At 39.5% G+C, this 20,603-nt stretch overlaps 1 long non-coding RNA gene across 1 annotated transcript; it reads left to right on the top strand.

Annotated features, from left to right (window-relative positions):
• The first annotated feature begins 12,269 nt into the window (after positions 1–12,269).
• On the top strand, positions 12,270–20,326 carry LOC144761827 (uncharacterized). The gene is made up of 3 exons (XR_013595910.1): positions 12,270–12,366; positions 19,298–19,373; positions 20,279–20,326. It is a non-coding gene; the product is annotated as an uncharacterized LOC144761827 (long non-coding RNA).
• The last annotated feature ends 277 nt before the right edge of the window (positions 20,327–20,603 follow it).

The raw sequence follows: 20,603 nt of genomic DNA, 5'->3' as shown, positions 1-20,603 counted from the left end.
GGCGTGCAAGACCTACAATTGAGCACAGTGCGGTGGAAGGGGATGGAGTGCAGCACCCTGGGTGCACAGGTGCATGCAAGCGATTTTCCCTTAGCTTATAATGTAGGACTATATTATCAAAGAACGGCGATAATATTATCACCACTTTAGCAACAGGAAACGGCTGCTAAAGCGGCTATAATGGGCTTGATAATATGCCCTTGTGAATTCCCATAGAAGCCCAGGTTCACACCAGAACCTGGGCTTCTATGGGAATTCACAAGGGCATGTTATCAACCCCTTATCACCGCTTTAGCGGCAGTTTCCTGCCGCTAAAGCGGCGATAATGTTTTCGCCGTTCCTTGATAATATGGCCCATAATCTCTGTCCTCATGTGTTTCATTTTAAGGACTTGCTGAACCACACTCTTTCTCGCGGACCCTAGCGACCTAGACAAACGGGTGACAGGAGAGTAAACACTAAGGGCTGGGTGCCGTAGGCCAACGCTCTGTGCCTCCTCCCTCTCTTCTTTTGACTCTACCTCCCCTTCTCCCTACCACCCACTCCCCCTCCCTTCTATTCTCACTATCGTCCTTTCATTCGAACTTTCTTTACATCTTCCACATAGCACACATACTTATGTTTCATTTTTGCTTGCAGGTTTCCTACGCTGCTTTCACTGGAGTCCAACCCACGTTTTTTTTATTATACTGTTTCTTCTATTAAAGTTATGTTTCTATTTTTTTTTTTAATAAAGGTTGCTTTTTTCAAATAAATAACTGAGTGTATAGGTCTTCTTTTTCTGACAGCACTTGTCTATTATTTATTGTGAAAATCATCTGTTAATAGGAGATTTTAAGAACAAACTTATCTAATATTAGAGTGCACCTACCAAACATAATCTAACCAACTATTAGACAAATAAAGCCTGGGTAATTGAACAACTGCAAGAGTTCTATGAGTGTATCAGTTTATAACACCGTAAGTACTGTCCGTGTGATTACCGAACAAATAAGGCACTGCCTAGGACCACTGAGGGCTCTGCGGAGGCCCATCCTGCATATTTAAATAAAGCCCCGGAGTGTGGTGATCCCCGGACTTCATTTGGCCCCGAACCCCCCAAACAATTAGTAAACAATACCCGGGAAGGTGGCTGTCCCCTAGGCTGCAAAACGTCTCTGTGCCCTTACGCACCTAATTTACATGTGACATTAAGATCCCCAGTCCTACAGAGACCCTGCAATATAATAATTGGATTGGCCATGGAACATTACCCACCAGGGGCCTCATTTAAAAGAACGGGTGAGACCCCGCTTTTTTTTTTTTGTTTTGTTTTTTTTCTCTCCATTTTTACCATCCGCATCCCCTCTATTAAAGCGATACAAGGTTTTCCTCCTCTCGCTTCAAGTAGTCAAACAAGTATTTACTACCACAGGGTGGAAGCCATGCACCAGCCCTCTAATAGCACACACAAATGTCCTGCAAATGCACATCCCGGGACATTGTATGACCTGTCCCTGACATGTCACCCTCCCTAGGACCATGATGCATTTGTTAGTATAAACGCATACTAACACTACTTACACACACGTTTTACAGTGACCAGAATGTAGTGAAGAAGCAGAGGAAGCGCAAAATATAAATACCACCAGAAGTCGGATAACAGTTCAATGAGTCGATGACCCTGGCATGAGTAGAAACAGCTCCATGAAGAAAAAGGGTCTTCAGCACAATGCAAGAAATTTTGAAATATTGGTGAGTAATGCGTTCTTTTTACCTTCTCCGCTCGTCGCCAAATTTATGTAGTGAAGAGGCAGACAGCAGTGGATCCAATAAGTAGATTTATTACAAGAAACAAGACACCTGAAACAACCACCAACAGGAGCAGACAGCAAGGCAACCGTCTTGTCCAGCACCGTGTATTAAAACTCCGCAAGTTTCCCCTCATGACAGCCCTACATTACATACTTAGATTCTAGTAGAATTACATACTAAAATTCTACTATGACTTACATTGGAATACTACACAGAGCACATGACTTTACAGCAATGAGCTCATGGTTTCATCCACGAGTCTTGAGACCGGCAGAGGTAAGTATTTTGCTTCCCACTCCCTATATTGAATAAAAGTAAACTAACACTTCTTCCACAGGTATGCTACAGCACCCAGAGCACATCACTTTACATCAATGAGCTCACAATTTAGGCTCTCGGTTTAACCCCTGAGTCTTCACACCAGTAGGGGTGAGTAGTTTGCTTCCCACTACCTATATATTATAAACGCATACTAACACTACTTACACACTTATACTACAGCGGCTAGTATCCTACAGCGCCCAGAGCCCATCACTTTACAGTAATCAGCTCGGTTTGATCCCAGAGTTTTCACACCGGTAGGCGTGAGTACTTCTCTTCTTACTTCCAGTATAGTATAAACGCATGGTACCGGTCAGTAGTTCGCTTCCCACTACCTGTACGGTATAAACACCTACTACCACTACTTACACACGTATACTACAGTGCCCAGAGCCCATCCCTTTACAGCAATCACCTCGATTTCATCCCCAAGTCTTCACACTGGTAGGCGTGAGTACTTCGCTTCCCGTTACGGTATACTATAAACACACAGTAGCGGTCAGTAGTTCGCTTCCCACTCCCTGTATGGTATAAACACCTACTAACACAACTTGCACACTTATGCTACAAACACCAGACCACATCACTTTACAGCAATGACCTCACGGTTTAGCCTCTCGGTTTCACACCCGAGTGTAGCACCATATCATATTAACACCATGCCACTCTGAGCTACACCACACTTTCAGACGGGTAACAGTGACTAGTTCGCTTTGTACTCCCCCACAAAACTTACAGTGCTCCTACCCTCCTTTCCTACTTTTTTCACCCTTTTTTCCCTTACTCACTTCAACGGAATCACAAAATGGCGGCCAACACTTCCTTGTTGCAACACCATCGCAGCCACTATGCAGCAAGCTCCTGCTCGTAACGCCTCAGCCAATGAGATGGCAGAATTCCCAAATATCGACATCTATAAATTTTGATATTTCTCAAAAACTACTGAACAGATTTACACCAAATAAACAAGAGTGCTTTCTACACCAAGACCCTTCTCCCTGCCAAATTTGGGGTAATTCCGTTCACCTGTGTAGCCTTGTCTAAAGTTTCCTATGGAAATTAACATGGAGAAAACATGTTCTGGGACCCCCCTTTTTTCTCGCCCCCCTTAACGAATCAACCCCAAACTTTCAACATATGAGCTGATATCAACAAAGAATTAGTTTTGAAAGATTCGTCAATCGGCACCAAAGTTATTGGGAATGTTACCATTTTCCTATGGTAACTAGGTCCTAACTATAACTACCTACTTTCAACCGCCAGTAGGTAGTATATTTATATATATATATATATATATGAGTCAGCAATGCGCCAAGCGCTTCAGGAGGGCTGCCCACGGCGCACCAAACCATCCAGCTTTTTGTGCCCCAATCGATCACACAGCCTCCCTCCAGACTTTAAGACAGAAGTCCGACGCGTTTCGGGGCAGACACGCCCCTTCTTCATGGACATGAAATGATTGCACGAAACACTCACCACTGCGCTTCAAATGCAGTTTATTTGAGGCGGGGCCGCCCTGAGTGGGCGTGGCTCATCACGCTGTGCTTCACAGGAAACCTGGTAGCTGTAGTCTTTAGCGGTGAGTGTACAGTTATCCCTTGAGTAGGTTGTGCAAAGGTTTCTCAATTCGTCATCTGGTTTGTATTTCCTCATTTGTTCGAGGTGGGGGGTGGGCTCTGAGATGATGTTTTTCAATGATGCGTCGCGCTGTATAAGCAAAGATTTGTATCTTTGCTCCAGTCCTTGTCATCTGTTTTGCTCCAGACGACTGGCGAGGTGGAGCCCCTCCCACGGTCATGGCAGACCGGAGAAAATGTGAGTCAGCAATGCGCCAAGCGCTTCAGGAGGGCTGCCCACGGCGCACCAAACCATCCAGCTTTTTGTGCCCCAATCGATCACACAGCCTCCCTCCAGACTTTAAGACAGAAGTCCGACGCGTTTCGGGGCAGACACGCCCCTTCTTCATGGACATGAAATGATTGCACGAAACACTCACCACTGCGCTTCAAATGCAGTTTATTTGAGGCGGGGCCGCCCTGAGTGGGCGTGGCTCATCACGCTGTGCTTCACAGGAAACCTGGTAGCTGTAGTCTTTAGCGGTGAGTGTACAGTTATCCCTTGAGTAGGTTGTGCAAAGGTTTCTCAATTCGTCATCTGGTTTGTATTTCCTCATTTGTTCGAGGTGGGGGGTGGGCTCTGAGATGATGTTTTTCAATGATGCGTCGCGCTGTATAAGCAAAGATTTGTATCTTTGCTCCAGTCCTTGTCATCTGTTTTGCTCCAGACGACTGGCGAGGTGGAGCCCCTCCCACGGTCATGGCAGACCGGAGAAAATGTGAGTCAGCAATGCGCCAAGCGCTTCAGGAGGGCTGCCCACGGCGCACCAAACCATCCAGCTTTTTGTGCCCCAATCGATCACACAGCCTCCCTCCAGACTTTAAGACAGAAGTCCGACGCGTTTCGGGGCAGACACGCCCCTTCTTCATGGACATGAAATGATTGCACGAAACACTCACCACTGCGCTTCAAATGCAGTTTATTTGAGGCGGGGCCCCCCACCTCGAACAAATGAGGAAATACAAACCAGATGACGAATTGAGAAACCTTTGCACAACCTACTCAAGGGATAACTGTACACTCACCGCTAAAGACTACAGCTACCAGGTTTCCTGTGAAGCACAGCGTGATGAGCCACGCCCACTCAGGGCGGCCCCGCCTCAAATAAACTGCATTTGAAGCGCAGTGGTGAGTGTTTCGTGCAATCATTTCATGTCCATGAAGAAGGGGCGTGTCTGCCCCGAAACGCGTCGGACTTCTGTCTTAAAGTCTGGAGGGAGGCTGTGTGATCGATTGGGGCACAAAAAGCTGGATGGTTTGGTGCGCCGTGGGCAGCCCTCCTGAAGCGCTTGGCGCATTGCTGACTCACATTTTCTCCGGTCTGCCATGACCGTGGGAGGGGCTCCACCTCGCCAGTCGTCTGGAGCAAAACAGATGACAAGGACTGGAGCAAAGATACAAATCTTTGCTTATACAGCGCGACGCATCATTGAAAAACATCATCTCAGAGCCCACCCCCCACCTCGAACAAATGAGGAAATACAAACCAGATGACGAATTGAGAAACCTTTGCACAACCTACTCAAGGGATAACTGTACACTCACCGCTAAAGACTACAGCTACCAGGTTTCCTGTGAAGCACAGCGTGATGAGCCACGCCCACTCAGGGCGGCCCCGCCTCAAATAAACTGCATTTGAAGCGCAGTGGTGAGTGTTTCGTGCAATCATTTCATGTCCATGAAGAAGGGGCGTGTCTGCCCCGAAACGCGTCGGACTTCTGTCTTAAAGTCTGGAGGGAGGCTGTGTGATCGATTGGGGCACAAAAAGCTGGATGGTTTGGTGCGCCGTGGGCAGCCCTCCTGAAGCGCTTGGCGCATTGCTGACTCATATATATATATATATATATATATATATATATATTACCTACTGGCGGTCGCCAGTAGGTATATATAGTTAGGATTTTTTCTCTATGGGTTTTTTGAAAATTCTATGTCTAATAACTTTGGCGTTTGTGGACGGAATTGGCTGAAATTTTCTGGAAAATGGAACATTTTGTTTCTGAGCAGCCACTGGAAATTTGGGGGGAGTTGGTCCAGGGGGGGCCGAGAAAAAAGGGGGGTCCCAAAACGTGTTTTTAACATTGAGTTTTCCATAGGGCGGTTAGCCTCACTTTTAGCTCGAACGGCTGAATGGATTTGCACGAAACTTGGCAAAATTGTAGGGACTGGTAGCCCGATGTGCCTTTTCTAGGTCTCAATATATGTGCTTCAGTGGATTTTGAGAAATTAACGTTCAAAAAAAGATATATATCTGTAACAGCGGACCAGGCAGCGCCCCGGTACGCGTACTTGACGCGTAACGGAACTTCGCGTAGCGAAGTTGATTGGCTCTCCGGTGTCTGTCAACATTCTAAACAGTCCGGAGCGGCCGCCATCTTGTCTCTCGGTAGGATCGAGAGACAAGAGGAGGTCAAAAGCGAAGGGGCAAATGACCTTAAGGGGGCATAGTAGATACTCCCTGACCCCCTAGGTTTGATGTGGAGGCTTTAAAGGGGCCCCGCTAAGCAAAAAAAAAAAAAATTTTTTTTTGTTTTTTTTCGTGGTTAGCGCCCGGTACGCGAACCGGGAAGCGTACTGGGGAGCGTATCACAATAAAAAATGAATGATAGACTTTTCAAATGCTGTATGTTAATTGATTGTTGGTTTTGTTGATTATTTTTTTTTTTTTTTAAACTTTTTTTATTGTGTTTCATAATTTATTAAACTTTCTAACATTTCATTGTCAGAAATTTCATAATCATGGAATATAGATTGTAGTCTCTGAGGTTGTAAAATGTCCTCATTTGCAAGGAGGTTATCTACTGCTTGCACACATTGCAGTAGTTCTTGGTCCCATGTTTCATCCATAAATTCAATCTCATTTGGATCAATGATTTCTGTGTTGGACTCTGGAAGGACAATTTCAAATGAAATGTTTTGTTCACTTTCCATTTTTCCTGAAATTTGCATAAAAAAAATATATATTAGTAGAGGTAGGGCACTGTTGGGATTAATTTTAGATAGGCAGTTTTTATCAGAGAATTTATCTTTGGGCAGTGTATAGTATCAGAGTGGAAGTAGGAATATAAAAAAGTGTATCTAAATTTATAAGTACTACAGAGGGATAGTATATAACTAACAGAAAAAGTTTGCCATATTAACTTAAAGTGCACAATATACTTCAGTTTTAAAAATAACAACTTACCTTTAAAAAGAAGTTGAAGTTATTAATGAAAATCCAAATGAAATGTACACCAGGAAGTAGTAGTCAAAATGGCTGTGTTTCCTTCTCTTCCTTTATATATATTCGGGTACATAACCAATCAAATATCATGTAAAAAAAGTAGAAAATGAAAGTAACATTTTAATTGGTTGTCAATTCCAACACTTCAGATGTGTTTTGTGAAGTAATTTACCTCACGGTATTTAGAGAGGACTACAGGCTAAATGGCTAAATGGAATTCCAATCAAATTTGTGAAAATGGTAGGGATTGGTATGTAGTATGAGCTATTCTATATTTGGTGAAATTGTCTCCAGTGGCTTTTCTGTGAACTACTTTCCCACCTTTTTTGATGGTGTGCTTCCCAGGAAGCGACCCGGTACGCGAACCGTTGAGCGCCTCGGTTCGCGGACCTTAAGCGTTCCGGGAGTCCACCATTTTGTGTTTCGGTCGAATTATGATACAAGATGGAGGGCAAATAATGTTCAGAATGGGTAGAAGGGGGCACGGTAGACTTATCTTGACCCCCTAGGTTTTGTGAGGGTGGCTGAGGAGGCCCATATGTGCGGAAAAAAAAACATTTTTTTTTAAAATTTCGCGAGGTTAGCTCCCGGTACTCGTACCGGGTAGCGCACCAGGGAGCGTATTTTGATGAAAATTAGTGAAAATAGTTAGAGTAAAAAAATAATTGTGAGTGATTAGATGTAGGGTAGCTCTGAGAAGAGCTTTTGGGTTTATGGTACATTTAGGTACTTATAAGTAGGTACCAATGCACATTCTTAAATTCAGAGTGAAAACTCTGTTGCCCTCATCTGAGAAGTGAACTCCATCTCCTCTGTAGATATCTTGCATGTAGTAACGCAAGTTATTGTTGTACAGGGAGCCCATTCCATGGTCTCTCATGTAAGCTGAAACAGATTTGTTTACATGCTTCCTCGACTTCTCAATTTGTGGACAAAATTGGTTTGACCACCTCCATTTCTGTCTTTGGCATATATTTGAATATACCAAGGCAGTCTGAGGAAAAAGTGCCATTAATTGCTCAAAGGTGTCCTTTAAAAGCATTTCCAGACCTACACCAGTCAAAGTGCCCAAGTCATTACCTCCACAGTGCACAATTAACAGGTCAGGTTTTGGCAAATGCATAAAGGTTTTCACCAATGGTATCAATTGGTGACATTTTAATCCTCTCTGGCCAAACCACTTAATTTCCACATCTTGTAAATTGAGGTTAGGTAAATTTCTGCTTTCAACGTACCTTTGAGCCCAGTGAATATAACTATGACCAACAATCCAGACAGAAAACATGGTGAGAGAAGGTTCTCCTGCAGTCAGATGAAGTGTGGCAATGAAATGGCAGTTGAAAAAATGTGAGTTTGAAATGAAAAAAACTGTGGAGTTTCTGTGTTCATGAAGTAGTAACAGTGATTGGTGGATTTTGATTGATGAAAACAGAAAGTTAGGGTGTAGAGATGTGTTCTTTGAAAGATGTATTTTGAGTGGTCAATAAAAAATCATTAAATGAAAGAAAGCACTGGATATGCAGGTGCACTGAGAGTTCAGAGTTCAATTGCAACATTGTTGTGTGAATTTGCAAACACCAGAGTTTCTCCAAGAGGTGGTTGCTATGGAAAATAGGCAGAAAGGGCAGAGGGGGAAGGGTTTTCATTTGAAAAAAAGTGAGGGAAGAGTTTTGATTGGGTGACATGAGAAATATGTGTGAAGAATTACACCATTTCTGTGCTTTTGATAGCTGCAGACTCTGGAGTGCATACCTTTTGCTCTGCTGAAGACAAATTGGTGTGTTTCTGAGACTGTTTTCAAACTCAAAGTATTTGCTAAGGTGAGAAAATATTTCTTTACTTTAGATAGAGAATAGTGTGCTTTAAGGAGAAAATTATGATTTATGTGGCGCAATTTGCTAGTAAATATGCTCTCACATGTGCATGGAAATTTTTGATTTTGAATGTTTCTGTTATATAGCCATGTTAAAAGTGACTCAACCATGCTGGAAAGTCAATCAAAAAATGATTTCATGTATTTTAATGACATTTTAAGTCATTTTCTGATGTGCAGTGTTTAGAAATTATGATTTGAAAATCGTTTTTGTGGAAAAGGAATTGTTTTTAAAATCATGACAAGGAAATAATGGTGTATGGTTATTTATAAGGCAATTGACTGTCCTTGATGTTATTTTTCTCATTTTAGTGTAAGACCTTTCTCTGTGGCGCAAATTGCTTGTAAATATGCTCTTACATGTGCATGAAAATTTTAATTATCAATGTTTGTGTTACATAGCCATGATAAAAGTGAACCAACCATGCAGGAAAGCCAATAAAAAAACGCTTTCATGTGTTTCAATGACATTTTAAGTCATTTTCTCATGTGCAGTTTTTTGAAATTATGATCTGAAAATCGTTTTTGGGAAAAAGGAATTGTTTTTAAATTCAAGAGAAGGACATAATGGTGTATGGTTCTTTATAAGGCAATTGACTGTCCCTGATGTTATTTTTCCCATTTTAATGTCAGACCTTTCTTTGTGGCGCAAATTGCTTGTAAATATGCTCCCACCTGTACATTGAAAATTTTGATTTTGAATGTTTATGTTACATAGCCATGTTTAAAGTGACCCTACCATGCAGGAAAGCCAATCAAAATACGCTTTTATGTGTCTTAAGGACAATTTAAGTAATTTTCCCATGTGTAGTGTTTTGAAGTTATGATTTGAAAATCGTTTTTGAGGTAAAGGAATGTTGTTAAAATTTATGTTCGCCATATGCCCCCAAATTTCTTTCTCAGGGTTGCAGCAGGGTGCTCTTGAGACACCCCTGCACTTTTGGAATAAATTCCTAATTTGTGATGAGCAAATTGTTAATCGCAAATTGCACCTTCATTTATATGAGCCTCCTAGCCCATGGAAATGAATGGGTAATTTGCAATTAGCAATTTTCTCATCGCAAATTTGGAATGGTAAAGAATCGCTATTTATTCCTTAAAATTCGCTTTTTTGGAAATGCAAAATAGTTATATGATACATATGGCGGTTGATGTCTAACAAGATAAGAAGCTTATGGATACATTTATGATGACTGGTGCAATGAAGTAGAAATCACTTACTTCATTGGTAGGCCTTTACAATAAATTATCTCCTCTGTATTCTTCATCAAGCATAACTTTAATCTGCAATCCTGAGTAGGCCTCACCTTAAACAAACCTCTGGATAGGCCACATCTTATTGTCATCCTGATTTAATCATTTATAATTCTAGGGACAGATTTATGATAGGTGTATACCTCTTTTGTGCCACTTAGAAAACATTGTCCATGGGGAAATGAATTAAAATGTCATTAAGACACATGAATGTGTTTTTTTTAAACGTTTGCAATTTTTTTGGGTCACTTTCAACATGGGTATGTGTCTGAAACAGTCAAAATCTAAATTTGCAATGCACTGGTGGGAGCATATTTACAAGGAATGTGCTTCATGGGGAAAGGTCTTATAATGTAATATGGGAAAAATGACATTAGAGATACTGAAATGCCTTATAGAGAAGCATACACCATTATGTCCTTGTCATAAATTTGCAAACCATTACTTTTCCCCAAAAACGATTTTCAAATTATATTTAGAAAACAGTGCACATGTGGAAATTACTTAAAATGTCAATAATTCAAAAATTGTGATTCCTTAAATGCAATGTATAAAAAAAAATATGTAAAAAATGATATTAAGGATTTGGAAACTACCACCAACTTGTAGTTTGTGGTAATTTGCGAATTCTTTTCAAAAAGAATTTTTTTTTAAAAAAAAAAAAGGTCCCATATGACGCCCATACATGCCATTAGGGCATGTAGGTGTGCCATGTGCTCCCAAATTTCTTTTTCAGGGGTGCAGCAGGTTGTTCTTGAGATACCCCTGCACGCTTGAAAAAAATCCTATTTTGTGATGAGCTAATTGCTAATCACAACTTGCAACATTAATTCCTATGAGCCTCCTAGCCTATGGAAATGAATGGGTAATTTGCAATTAGCAATTTGCTCATTGCAAATTAGGAATAGTAAAGAATCGCTATTTATTCCTTAAAATTTGCTATTTATAATATGTAAAATATTTTGATGATACATATGGCAGTTCATCTGTAACAAGATAAGAAGCTTAGGGATAGATTTATGATGAGTGGCGCATCCCCAGGGATGTGACAGTCATCCTGCGCCACTGTTCCGCCACCCATGGTGTGCTGCATTTACAATGCGGCGCAGCATGGGGCAAAAAAGGCACAGATGTGTGACGCATCTGTGCTGTAAAGGTGGCGCATTGCTGGAGTTGTATCGTAAGTGCGATGCAGCTCCAGCAAGGATCAGGGGTGCCCCATCTATACAATGCTGCGTCAAGACCTATGCCAGCTTCAAGCAGGTGCAGGGTTTTGAAGCAGCTTTCTCCTATCTGATTGTAAATGCGGCACACCATGGGTGGTAAAGCAGTGGTGCACATTAACTGGTGCATGTCTGGGGATGTGCCATTTAATATAAATCTGCACTTTAACATTTGAGTATGTGCAGGGGACACAGAGTCGTTGAGGCTTATCCAAGGTTAAGAACAGATGAGTCCTGTCCAGTGAAAAATTAGACATAGGCTTCACCTGCTCAGCATCGCTGGACATGGCTAAATAATAGCTGCAAAATGTTACTCTTGTTAAATAATTTTACTATTATAATCTGTGAGATTTGTCTCTTACTCTGCAACATCTCATTGTTGTTGTCTTTCTTTAAAGATAAAGACAACCTCAACATGAGCGACAATCTGCAATCAGTTGATTTTGACCTCATCATTGAACTTGTAATTGAAACATCAGTGGATGTTGATCCATTGGATGATTTAAATCCTGAGGATGAAGAAGAGCGTGATGAGGATGCAGATTTGTCCGAATTATATGATATAGGATGGGAAGATGACCTGCTTGAGCCTTTGGAATTATAAACATTTATTTTTAAAATTTATAATGAATAAAAAGTAAAAAGGTAAACCGTTTAATTTAAAAATAAAGACACCTTCAAAAACAGGTTATGTGTAGTGTCTTCAATAAAATATTAAAATATGCTCATAAAATTAGATCAGATTCACATATAAAATAGCATAGGTAACATAAATATAAATCTCATTTCTTTTCTGCTACTTCTGTATTGTAAATTTGCAAGGACTAAAAAATCTTCTATTTAAAATGTCAAGTAGTGTGTTATGTTTTTGATCACTATTACTGATTTACTGTTTGATAATATTTTTTTATTAACATTTTTATTATATTTTTCCTCAGATTCAACTATGCCTACAAAAATAAGAGAGATGAAGGCTGCAAAACGTCAAAGACAGCAGGAGAAAAAAAAAATGCAGCAGTCCTCTAACAAAAAGATTTCTCAAGCGATGAAGAAAGCACCGGGTAAGAGCTCTAAATATTTCATAAAAAATATTTCAAATAAAAAAAATATTAGTACAGAAAATGTTTCAATCCATAACAACACAAGTAAATCAAATGGAAAGAAAAGGACAAATGAAAATGTTACTGCTAGAGCAAGAGATAAATCTGTGCATGATAGTAGAAGGAAACAACAGTTTACGGAGATTCGTAAACGAATGTTCCGTAACAGGATAATTGGCAATTTGTTAAAAAATATTAAGAAAGGTCAACAGAAATTAGTTTTTTATAGGAGAAAAAAAAAAGTTGAGAAAGTTATTGATCAGGCTTTTGAAATTAAACGTAAGTTATTTATTTTGATAATCAATAGAATTAGGAAGCTAAACAAGGCAATTTTTGATTTCAAAAGAAATAGTAGATGGAAGAGAATAGTTAATCGTAGTAATTTTTGTGAAGTTTTTTCTGGAGAATGGATACATAGTTCAAGCTGTGAGGCATTTTTTAATGAAGAGAGTTATTTCCAGGATAATGATTTGGTGCATGCAGTTGACATCAGTGGTCGTGCTTATGAAGTGAAAGATGGTTGTCCAGTTGAAAAAGAAAAACTTGTGACAACAGAGGCAGAAGAGTTGTTAGGTAATGAGGTTTTAGGAAGACGTGCTAAGGGTCCTGTGTACACCTGGAAGTGTAGTAGTATTTGCAGTGTGCGACAGGATTCTATCAATTTGCTTTGTGATTTTGTACGGTCATTTAACAAGAAAAGTTTGAAGCAGAAAATGAGGTTGTTGCAAGAATTAGATCCTTGCAGAGTGAGAGAAGTGACAGGTTTGCATGGTCATTCACTGGCTTGTCTTTCCAGGAGAGTATGCCAGAGTGTTTTTCATCATTTCAGGATGCTAGCAGTGCATCATAACAAAGTGAGGAAGTTAGTTAGACTGTTGTATTATGCTAAGAGTCCAGCAATTATGCTGAAACAATTATGTGCTGCTCTTCTGCATGGTTCTGAAATAGATGTGAGGAATATATGTGAAGAAATTGAGTTTTGTTACTTTGGAAGTAAAGAGGAGAATGTTGAAATTGAGCAAGAAATAGAGGGTCATTTGGAAGATACTGTACATGTTTCCAGTACAGATAATTTCCAGAGGGAAATTGCGACGTTTGACATGAAATCAAGTGAGAGGCCTAATTTCACTTGTGTGTGTTGTCGACGCACTTATTATAAGAATCAGACTAAGTTAGTGGATTTATATGCAAAAAGTGAAAGGGAAAATAATAGTGAATGGAAGGATTTTGCAACATACTTGATGGTAGAAAATTGTTTTGATTTGGGATTGGATCAACGTGTGTGTACTTATTGTTGTAACAAATTAAAACAAAACCAGATGCCTGCTAGAGCAGTTCATAATAATCTGGAATTGGTTGAGATTCCTTCTGAATTGAAGGACTTAAATACTTATGAATCTATTTTGATTCAAAGTATCCATCCCTTTCAGGCTATTGTAAGAATGGAGCCAAAGACAGGGAAATTGCCTCCATCAGATTTACAGAGAGGATTAAAGGGAAGAGTTGTTTATTTGCCTCTAGATTTGAAGAAAAACATTAACACAATTGGAGTAGAAAAAGTGGAAGAGGAACCTCTGGTTATCTTAGTTAATGGGGTTCCGACAAAGAATAAGAAAATATGGCAAGATTTAGTAGATGTTAGGAAAGTTAAAAAGGCAACATTGTATTTGAAAAAAAATAATAAATACTATAAGAATGTATATGTTGAAGAAGAGGAAGTAAGTGAGGAAGAGGATAGCGATTTGTGTGCTGGTCAAATTGAGAAAGTAGAACTCTCTACTAGTGAGGAAATATATGAACATTATAGTGTTCATCCTTTGCATTCAAAGGAAGTCATGGGGAATGCTATTGAGTTGTTTCAAATGAAACAAGCCAAAGGGAGTCCCATTAGTGTTTGGGAGCAAAGTTTGGAAGCTCGGTGTTTCCCACAGCTTTTTCCAACAGGTCAGGGAGGAAGATATGATGAGCGACCTCATCAAATTCCTGCTTCTGAATACCGGACTTTGCGATTGTATGCAGGAGATGCTAGGTTTCGACAATGCATTCCATATTTGTTTCATCTCCTGTTTGAAAGCGATCTGTCTGGACTGTCATATGCAGTGAACCACATCTTGAAAAGTGGTATACACATGCAAAACATCTCGGCAAGTGATTTTATGGATAAAGTGAATGTCCAAGATAGTATTTTGGATTCTCACCTGATTAATCTCATGGCGTGTCAGCGTGGTACTAATGAGTACTGGTACCGTCGTCATGGTGATTTAAAATGTATGCTGAGGAACTTAGGTACTCCCACATGGTTCCTCACTCTGAGCTGTGCCGAGTATGGCTGGGAAGACTTACTTGAATTTCTACGAGAGGCAAATGCTAACGTAGAAAACATCGAATTCAAGACACCCGGAGAACTGTGCTCTTTGGATCCAGTCAATGTATGTAGGTACTTCAATCATAGATTTGAAGCTATGATGTCTTTCATCATGAATAAGAAGAATCCACCTCTTGGAGAGGTGTTGGATTTCTTCTGGAGAAAGGAGTACCAAGCAAGAGGTGCTCCTCATATACATATGTTGCTGTGGATCAAGGATGCACCTAAATTTGGAACGGATCCAGATGACTCAGTGATGAGTTTCATCCAACAGTATTCTACGTGTGCTGTTCCAAACGCAAAGGAGAAGAAAAGCCTAAGAGAAAAAGTTCTGCGTTTCCAAAGCCATCGATGTGGAAAGTACTGCCGTCGTAAATTCCGAAACAAGGACAAGTTCTACACTAAATGTCGTTTCGGCTATCCACGACCGGTGATTTCTAAAGGAAGAGTAAACAGTTTGATGTCTTCGCTGCGACACAATGTCATGAAGAAATCACCTAAAAACACTTACAATTTGAAGAGGAACGAAGAGTCCAAGTACATCAACGACTACAACCCGGTGATTTTGTCCATGTGGAATGCTAACATGGATATACAGTTTGTGGCTGATAACTGTATGGCTGTGGCTCGGTATGTGACGTCTTACATCACCAAAAAAGAGAAGACAGAATTGAAGGATATGTGGGAGGACATTTCCCATGAAAAGAGCCTCAGCAAGAAGTTGTACAGTTTCAGTCTGAAGATGTTGTCGCATCGAGAAATCGGAGCGTACGAATGTTCTGACCGGTTGTCTTCAGCAAGTCTCTATGCCAAGTCCAGGAGTATCGTTTGGGCGAGTCTTGGTCTTGCTGCAACGCGTAATCGAGTTCTCAAACCTGTGCGGGAAATTGAGTATTTGGCGGAAAAGGAGCCAAACAGTACCGACATTTTGAAGACCAACATGTTGGATACATATTATCCAAATCGAAGCAGTCACCTCGAGAATGTTTGTCTGTATGAGGTTCTGCAAAATTACATGTTCAAGAGGAACATCAAAGAAGATACTGAGAAAGGAGTGTATGCTGTAATAGGAAGTGAGGGATGTCTGGTGAAGCAAAGAAAATGCCACTTGATAAACCATCGAAAATTGAGTGGCGAATCTCCTGAAAAAAAGGAGTTTTTCTATTTAGCACTTTTGCAACTTTTCAAGCCTTGGCGTGCAGAAGAGGAACTGCTTGGAGATTTCCTCTGTTATGAAGACTCTTTCAATGCCGCCAAGGAGACCATAGAATGTCCTGCTTTTCCCAAATATGTAGAAATGTTGAATGCGGAAATTGAGCAGGAAGCAACAATTGCAGCCGAGATTGCCAGAGACAGTTCTCAGGACAGTCAGAGTTCTGCTTCATTGAGTCAGGATCCACTAGGAGGACCTCTTATTGAAAATGAAGCTGCCACTGCTATGAATGAGGTGGAAAGAGCCATGGCACATGCTCAAGAGGATGTGGTTAACTTAGAAGAGTTGGAAAGGCAACTCAACGTTGAGCAGAGGAAAATATATGACGAAGTTACCATGCAAATTGATCATGGATTAAGTCATGATAAGAAAGAGTGCTCATGTACGTCGTTGAAGCCTGTCCGACTGTACGTGAGTGGAGAAGCGGGAACTGGAAAAAGTTTCCTCATTAAAGCAATTTCATGCTATTTGCAGGAAAGGACAGAGTCATCGCTGTCTTGTGTTGTCACTGCTCCAACTGGACTGGCAGCACATAATATTAAAGGGATTACTTTACATCGTTTACTGATGCTGCCAGTGGAGCATGACAACAAATTAGAATATCACAAGCTATCTGGAGATGCTTGTTTTGAAGTTTCAAGAATCTTGAGGAAAATGAAACTTCTTATCATTGACGAAGTAAGCATGGTTTCCAATGTCATGCTTGCCTTTGTGCATTTGAGGATGCAAGAAGTTCTCAAAACAGAGTATGATGTGTTATTTGGTGGCAAACACATCATTGTTTTCGGAGATCTTCTGCAGCTGACACCAGTGAAAGGGCAACCTGTGTTCAAAATGCTCACGCATGAAGATACCAGGAAGTGCCTAGGCAGCATTGGCAACGTCAATATATGGTTAAACTTCAATTATGCTGAACTGCATGAAAATATGCGTCAGGCAAAGGATGAAGTTTACAAGACTATTCTACAAGATGTTAGAATTGGAAAAGTGACCGAGCATGGAAAAGAAGCTTTACATGCACGATTACTGTCAAATTTATATCCAGAACAAGATGTTGTGCCTGAGAATATTTTTCAGAAAATTACTGATAAGAAATCTGGAATATGTTTGATGCCAACTCTTGCAGAATGTGCCAAATTTAACAACAAAATGTTGCATTTAGAAAAGCAAGAGATTGTGAAAGTGGAAGCTATTGATAGAGTACAGCATATGGGATCAACAATTATTTTGTCTGAGAATCTGAAATCAAAATTGGATTCATTAGAGAAGACTATATCTAAAACTGCAGGTTTTGAAAAGACTCTGAATGTGTGCTTGAACTGCCGTATAATTTTAAGAAGGAATTTACATGTTGAAAGAGGTCTGGTAAATGGATCAATGGGTAATGTTGTTGATTTTGTGAAATACAGAAATAGAGATGGAATTGAATTTTTAAAAATTAAATTTGATGGCATTGAGGAAGTACAGCTAATTGCTCGTTGTTCTGCTAGATTTTTGCTTGTAAAAGACTTATATGTTCGCCGTAAGCAGTTCCCTGTTTGCTTGGCATATGCGGTGACAATTCATAAATCGCAAGGTTTAAGTGTAGACACTGCATTGGTGAATATTGGCAGTTCTGTGTTCAAGGAGGGTATGGCATATGTGGCATTGTCACGAGTTAGAACTTTATCGGGATTGTACTTGATTGAGTGTGATGTCAGAAACATTTGTGCAGATCTAGATTGTGTTAAGGAATACAATAGGTTAAGAAGAGAGTATGCGCCACATTTGCCTCAGTTTCCTTTGTTTGAGAAACGTCTGGTAGGCCGGAAACGAAGAAATGAGAACAATACTGGGGAGGTTGTAGCAAAAAGACAAAAAGTGAATGAACCTAAAATTACAAGCAGAAACAAAGAGGATTCTGTTGAAGATGTTGTTGGTTTTCAGTTTGAAAACAGTTCTGGTGTCAACTGCTATGCTAATGTAGTAATGAATGTTTTGTTTTCTCTAAAAAATGTAAAAGAAGAGATTGTGGTCAATTCTGATCAAAGATTTTGCAGTTTGTTGAATTCTGTGTTAGAGAAATGTAGCACAGATAGAACAAAAATAGAAAGTGTGTCTGAAATTCGAAACCTGTTAGACAGATGTTCAGGGCAAACACAATTCTCTCAAAATATTCAGCAAGATTGTCAGGAGTTTTTAATGTATATGCTTGATGTATTACATGCTGAAGGTGTAGATGTAGATCAGCTGTTTGGGCTTTCTTATCAATGGCAGCATGACTGCGAGAACTGTATGGTATCAAGTACTACTAGTGTAGACTCAGAAAGATTTATATATTTAACTTTGCCAGACAGTAAATCAGTCTCCTTTAATAAGCTAGTAAACGCTGCTAATCACAGCATGGAGTGTAGCCAATGTAAATCTGAAATGATGTCCACATTATTTATACGAAAATATGGCCAGTACGTCATTTTAATGTTCCAACGATGTAGGCCTGATGGAACAAAATTGACAACTTTAATAAAAAAATTTGTAGCTTCGCAGTTGTCAATATCAGGAAGGACTTTTGTAACTACAGCAATTATATATCATGACGGCCCTTCAATATCATCAGGACATTACACAGCTTATTTAAAGTCTAGAAATGGATGGTCATTCTGCAATGATTCTGTTTTAATTTTCAAAAAAAAATTGCCGTATGACCTTAAAAACTCTTACCTGGTGTTTTTAAAACCAAAATTTTAGGAAAATAATCTCGGGATATGATCTGTGGAATTTCAAGAAGTTCTAATGGCTCCTACACAATTTGGCCTTGAGGATAAGTGTAGTTCAGAGACATAACTTCTAATCAAAGGATTGGACATTATGGAGATGTATGTGCACTTTAAATGAGTTCAGAAAAATTGTTTCTTTTCATAAGCTAATTGAAGCAGCCAATCAAAACATGGAGTAGAGGGAATGTAAGTCTGCAATGCTGTCTACTGTTTTACATTGCTTTGTGATTAAAAGTGATGTAGAGAATTAAATAATTGTAGTACTCATAGAGGTAGTGTAAGTCTGCTTCATATTAAGCAGTATCAGTGTCATAGGAAATGTAGAACATGACTGACCAAGAAGGGGAAGATATTATTATTCCAGGATTGTGAAAATGATCTTCAACATTTTAATTCTGAAAGTTGCGGAAATGCCAAATGATGGGATTGGCTTACAAGAAATCCAAGAGTTATAAATATCTCTGACTAGATTTGGCCTTGTGGAAAATAGTGGTAGAGAGCAAGAAGTCATTTATTGCATGTAACGTGTTTTTAAAAACGATGGAGCTTTTCTTTCAGAAAGTGGCGGGCTGAAAGTAATAACAGCACAAAAGAGTGTAAGCTGTTTATAGGACATCCTTGGACGTCATGGAAAGTAAGTTAACTTTAAGGAGTTCTGAATTTTATTTTCTGATGTTGTATGGGTTTTTTAAACACAATCATTTTGATTGTGTTTTTTTTTCCCCGCTGTTACATGATGAATACCTTCAAGTCACTGTTTTTAGTGAATTTTGATACATTCTGAGAACAGCAAAAATAAACCATTTAACATGTATAATTAATTCTGTACTGTTTGCATTTATGATGTATATGTAGAACTGTGTAGGAGGCATGGAGAAGGTGAGTTTTCTGTAAGTGTTAAATTTATTGTATGCAGTGCTGCACTTCTACGTAATCTTTCATATGCTGGACTACATCTGCACAATGAGATACCTAAGCAAAGGAAACACAAGTGATGTGATTGTGAAATGAGCAAAATAAATTGCACATATTTCAATTACATCACTTGAGTTTCCTATCATTACGAATCACATTGTGCAGATCAAGTTTAGGTCTGTCCAGGGAAACATAGGAGGTTTCTACTTTGTTGAAGAGTGCAGTGGACATGACTCACTTCATTAGTAGACTTTCACAGATATTATCTCCTCTGTACACTTCAACAAGTGTAAATCTCATCTTGAACTCTGAGTAGGCCTCACCTCAAACAAATCTCTGGATAGGAGACATGTTATTGGCATACTGAAGCGACACTTTTCTGAAACAAGAGCAATGCAAAAGATGCACCATGTTTTAAGATAGTCCTCACTTCATCTGCATCAAGATACTGTTAGTTTAAAATGTATATCTTTAGCATTGTGTAGAGGACCTGGAGAAGCAGAAGCTTCTGTCAGTGTCAAAGTTGTTGAAAAACTATTTGTCCTTCAATATTTTCCCTTGTCTTTTGTAATTTTTAAATACATATTTTAATTTTTTTTTAAATGTTGGTTCTCTCTTTCACAGATTGAAAGTATAGAAATAAAATGTGATTAATTTAACAGCAATTACAAGGTAAATAGTTGTACTCTTTTCGTTACATTTCTATCACATTCACCTACTATTAGATCCACTGCTTCACTTCTTTAATCCTCAGTTTCCTGCCTTTGCTACTTTCCTCATTCCTTTCTCTATTACCTATTTACTCAACTCCTTCCACTCTTTTTCTCAGTCCCTCTGTTCTCATAGTTTCTCAGTCTTGTTCACTCACTCCATCTCTATTACTCTTAGTGTCTGTGAATTACTTTCCCAACATTTTTTTTTTGGGGACCGCTTCCTGGGAAGTTGCCCG

Source organism: Lissotriton helveticus, chromosome 6, assembly GCF_964261635.1.
Source record: "Lissotriton helveticus chromosome 6, aLisHel1.1, whole genome shotgun sequence".
Classification (NCBI taxonomy): domain Eukaryota; kingdom Metazoa; phylum Chordata; class Amphibia; order Caudata; family Salamandridae; genus Lissotriton; species Lissotriton helveticus.
The sequence above is the reverse complement of the archived record's forward strand: the minus strand, read 5'-3'. Positions and strand labels throughout refer to the sequence as shown.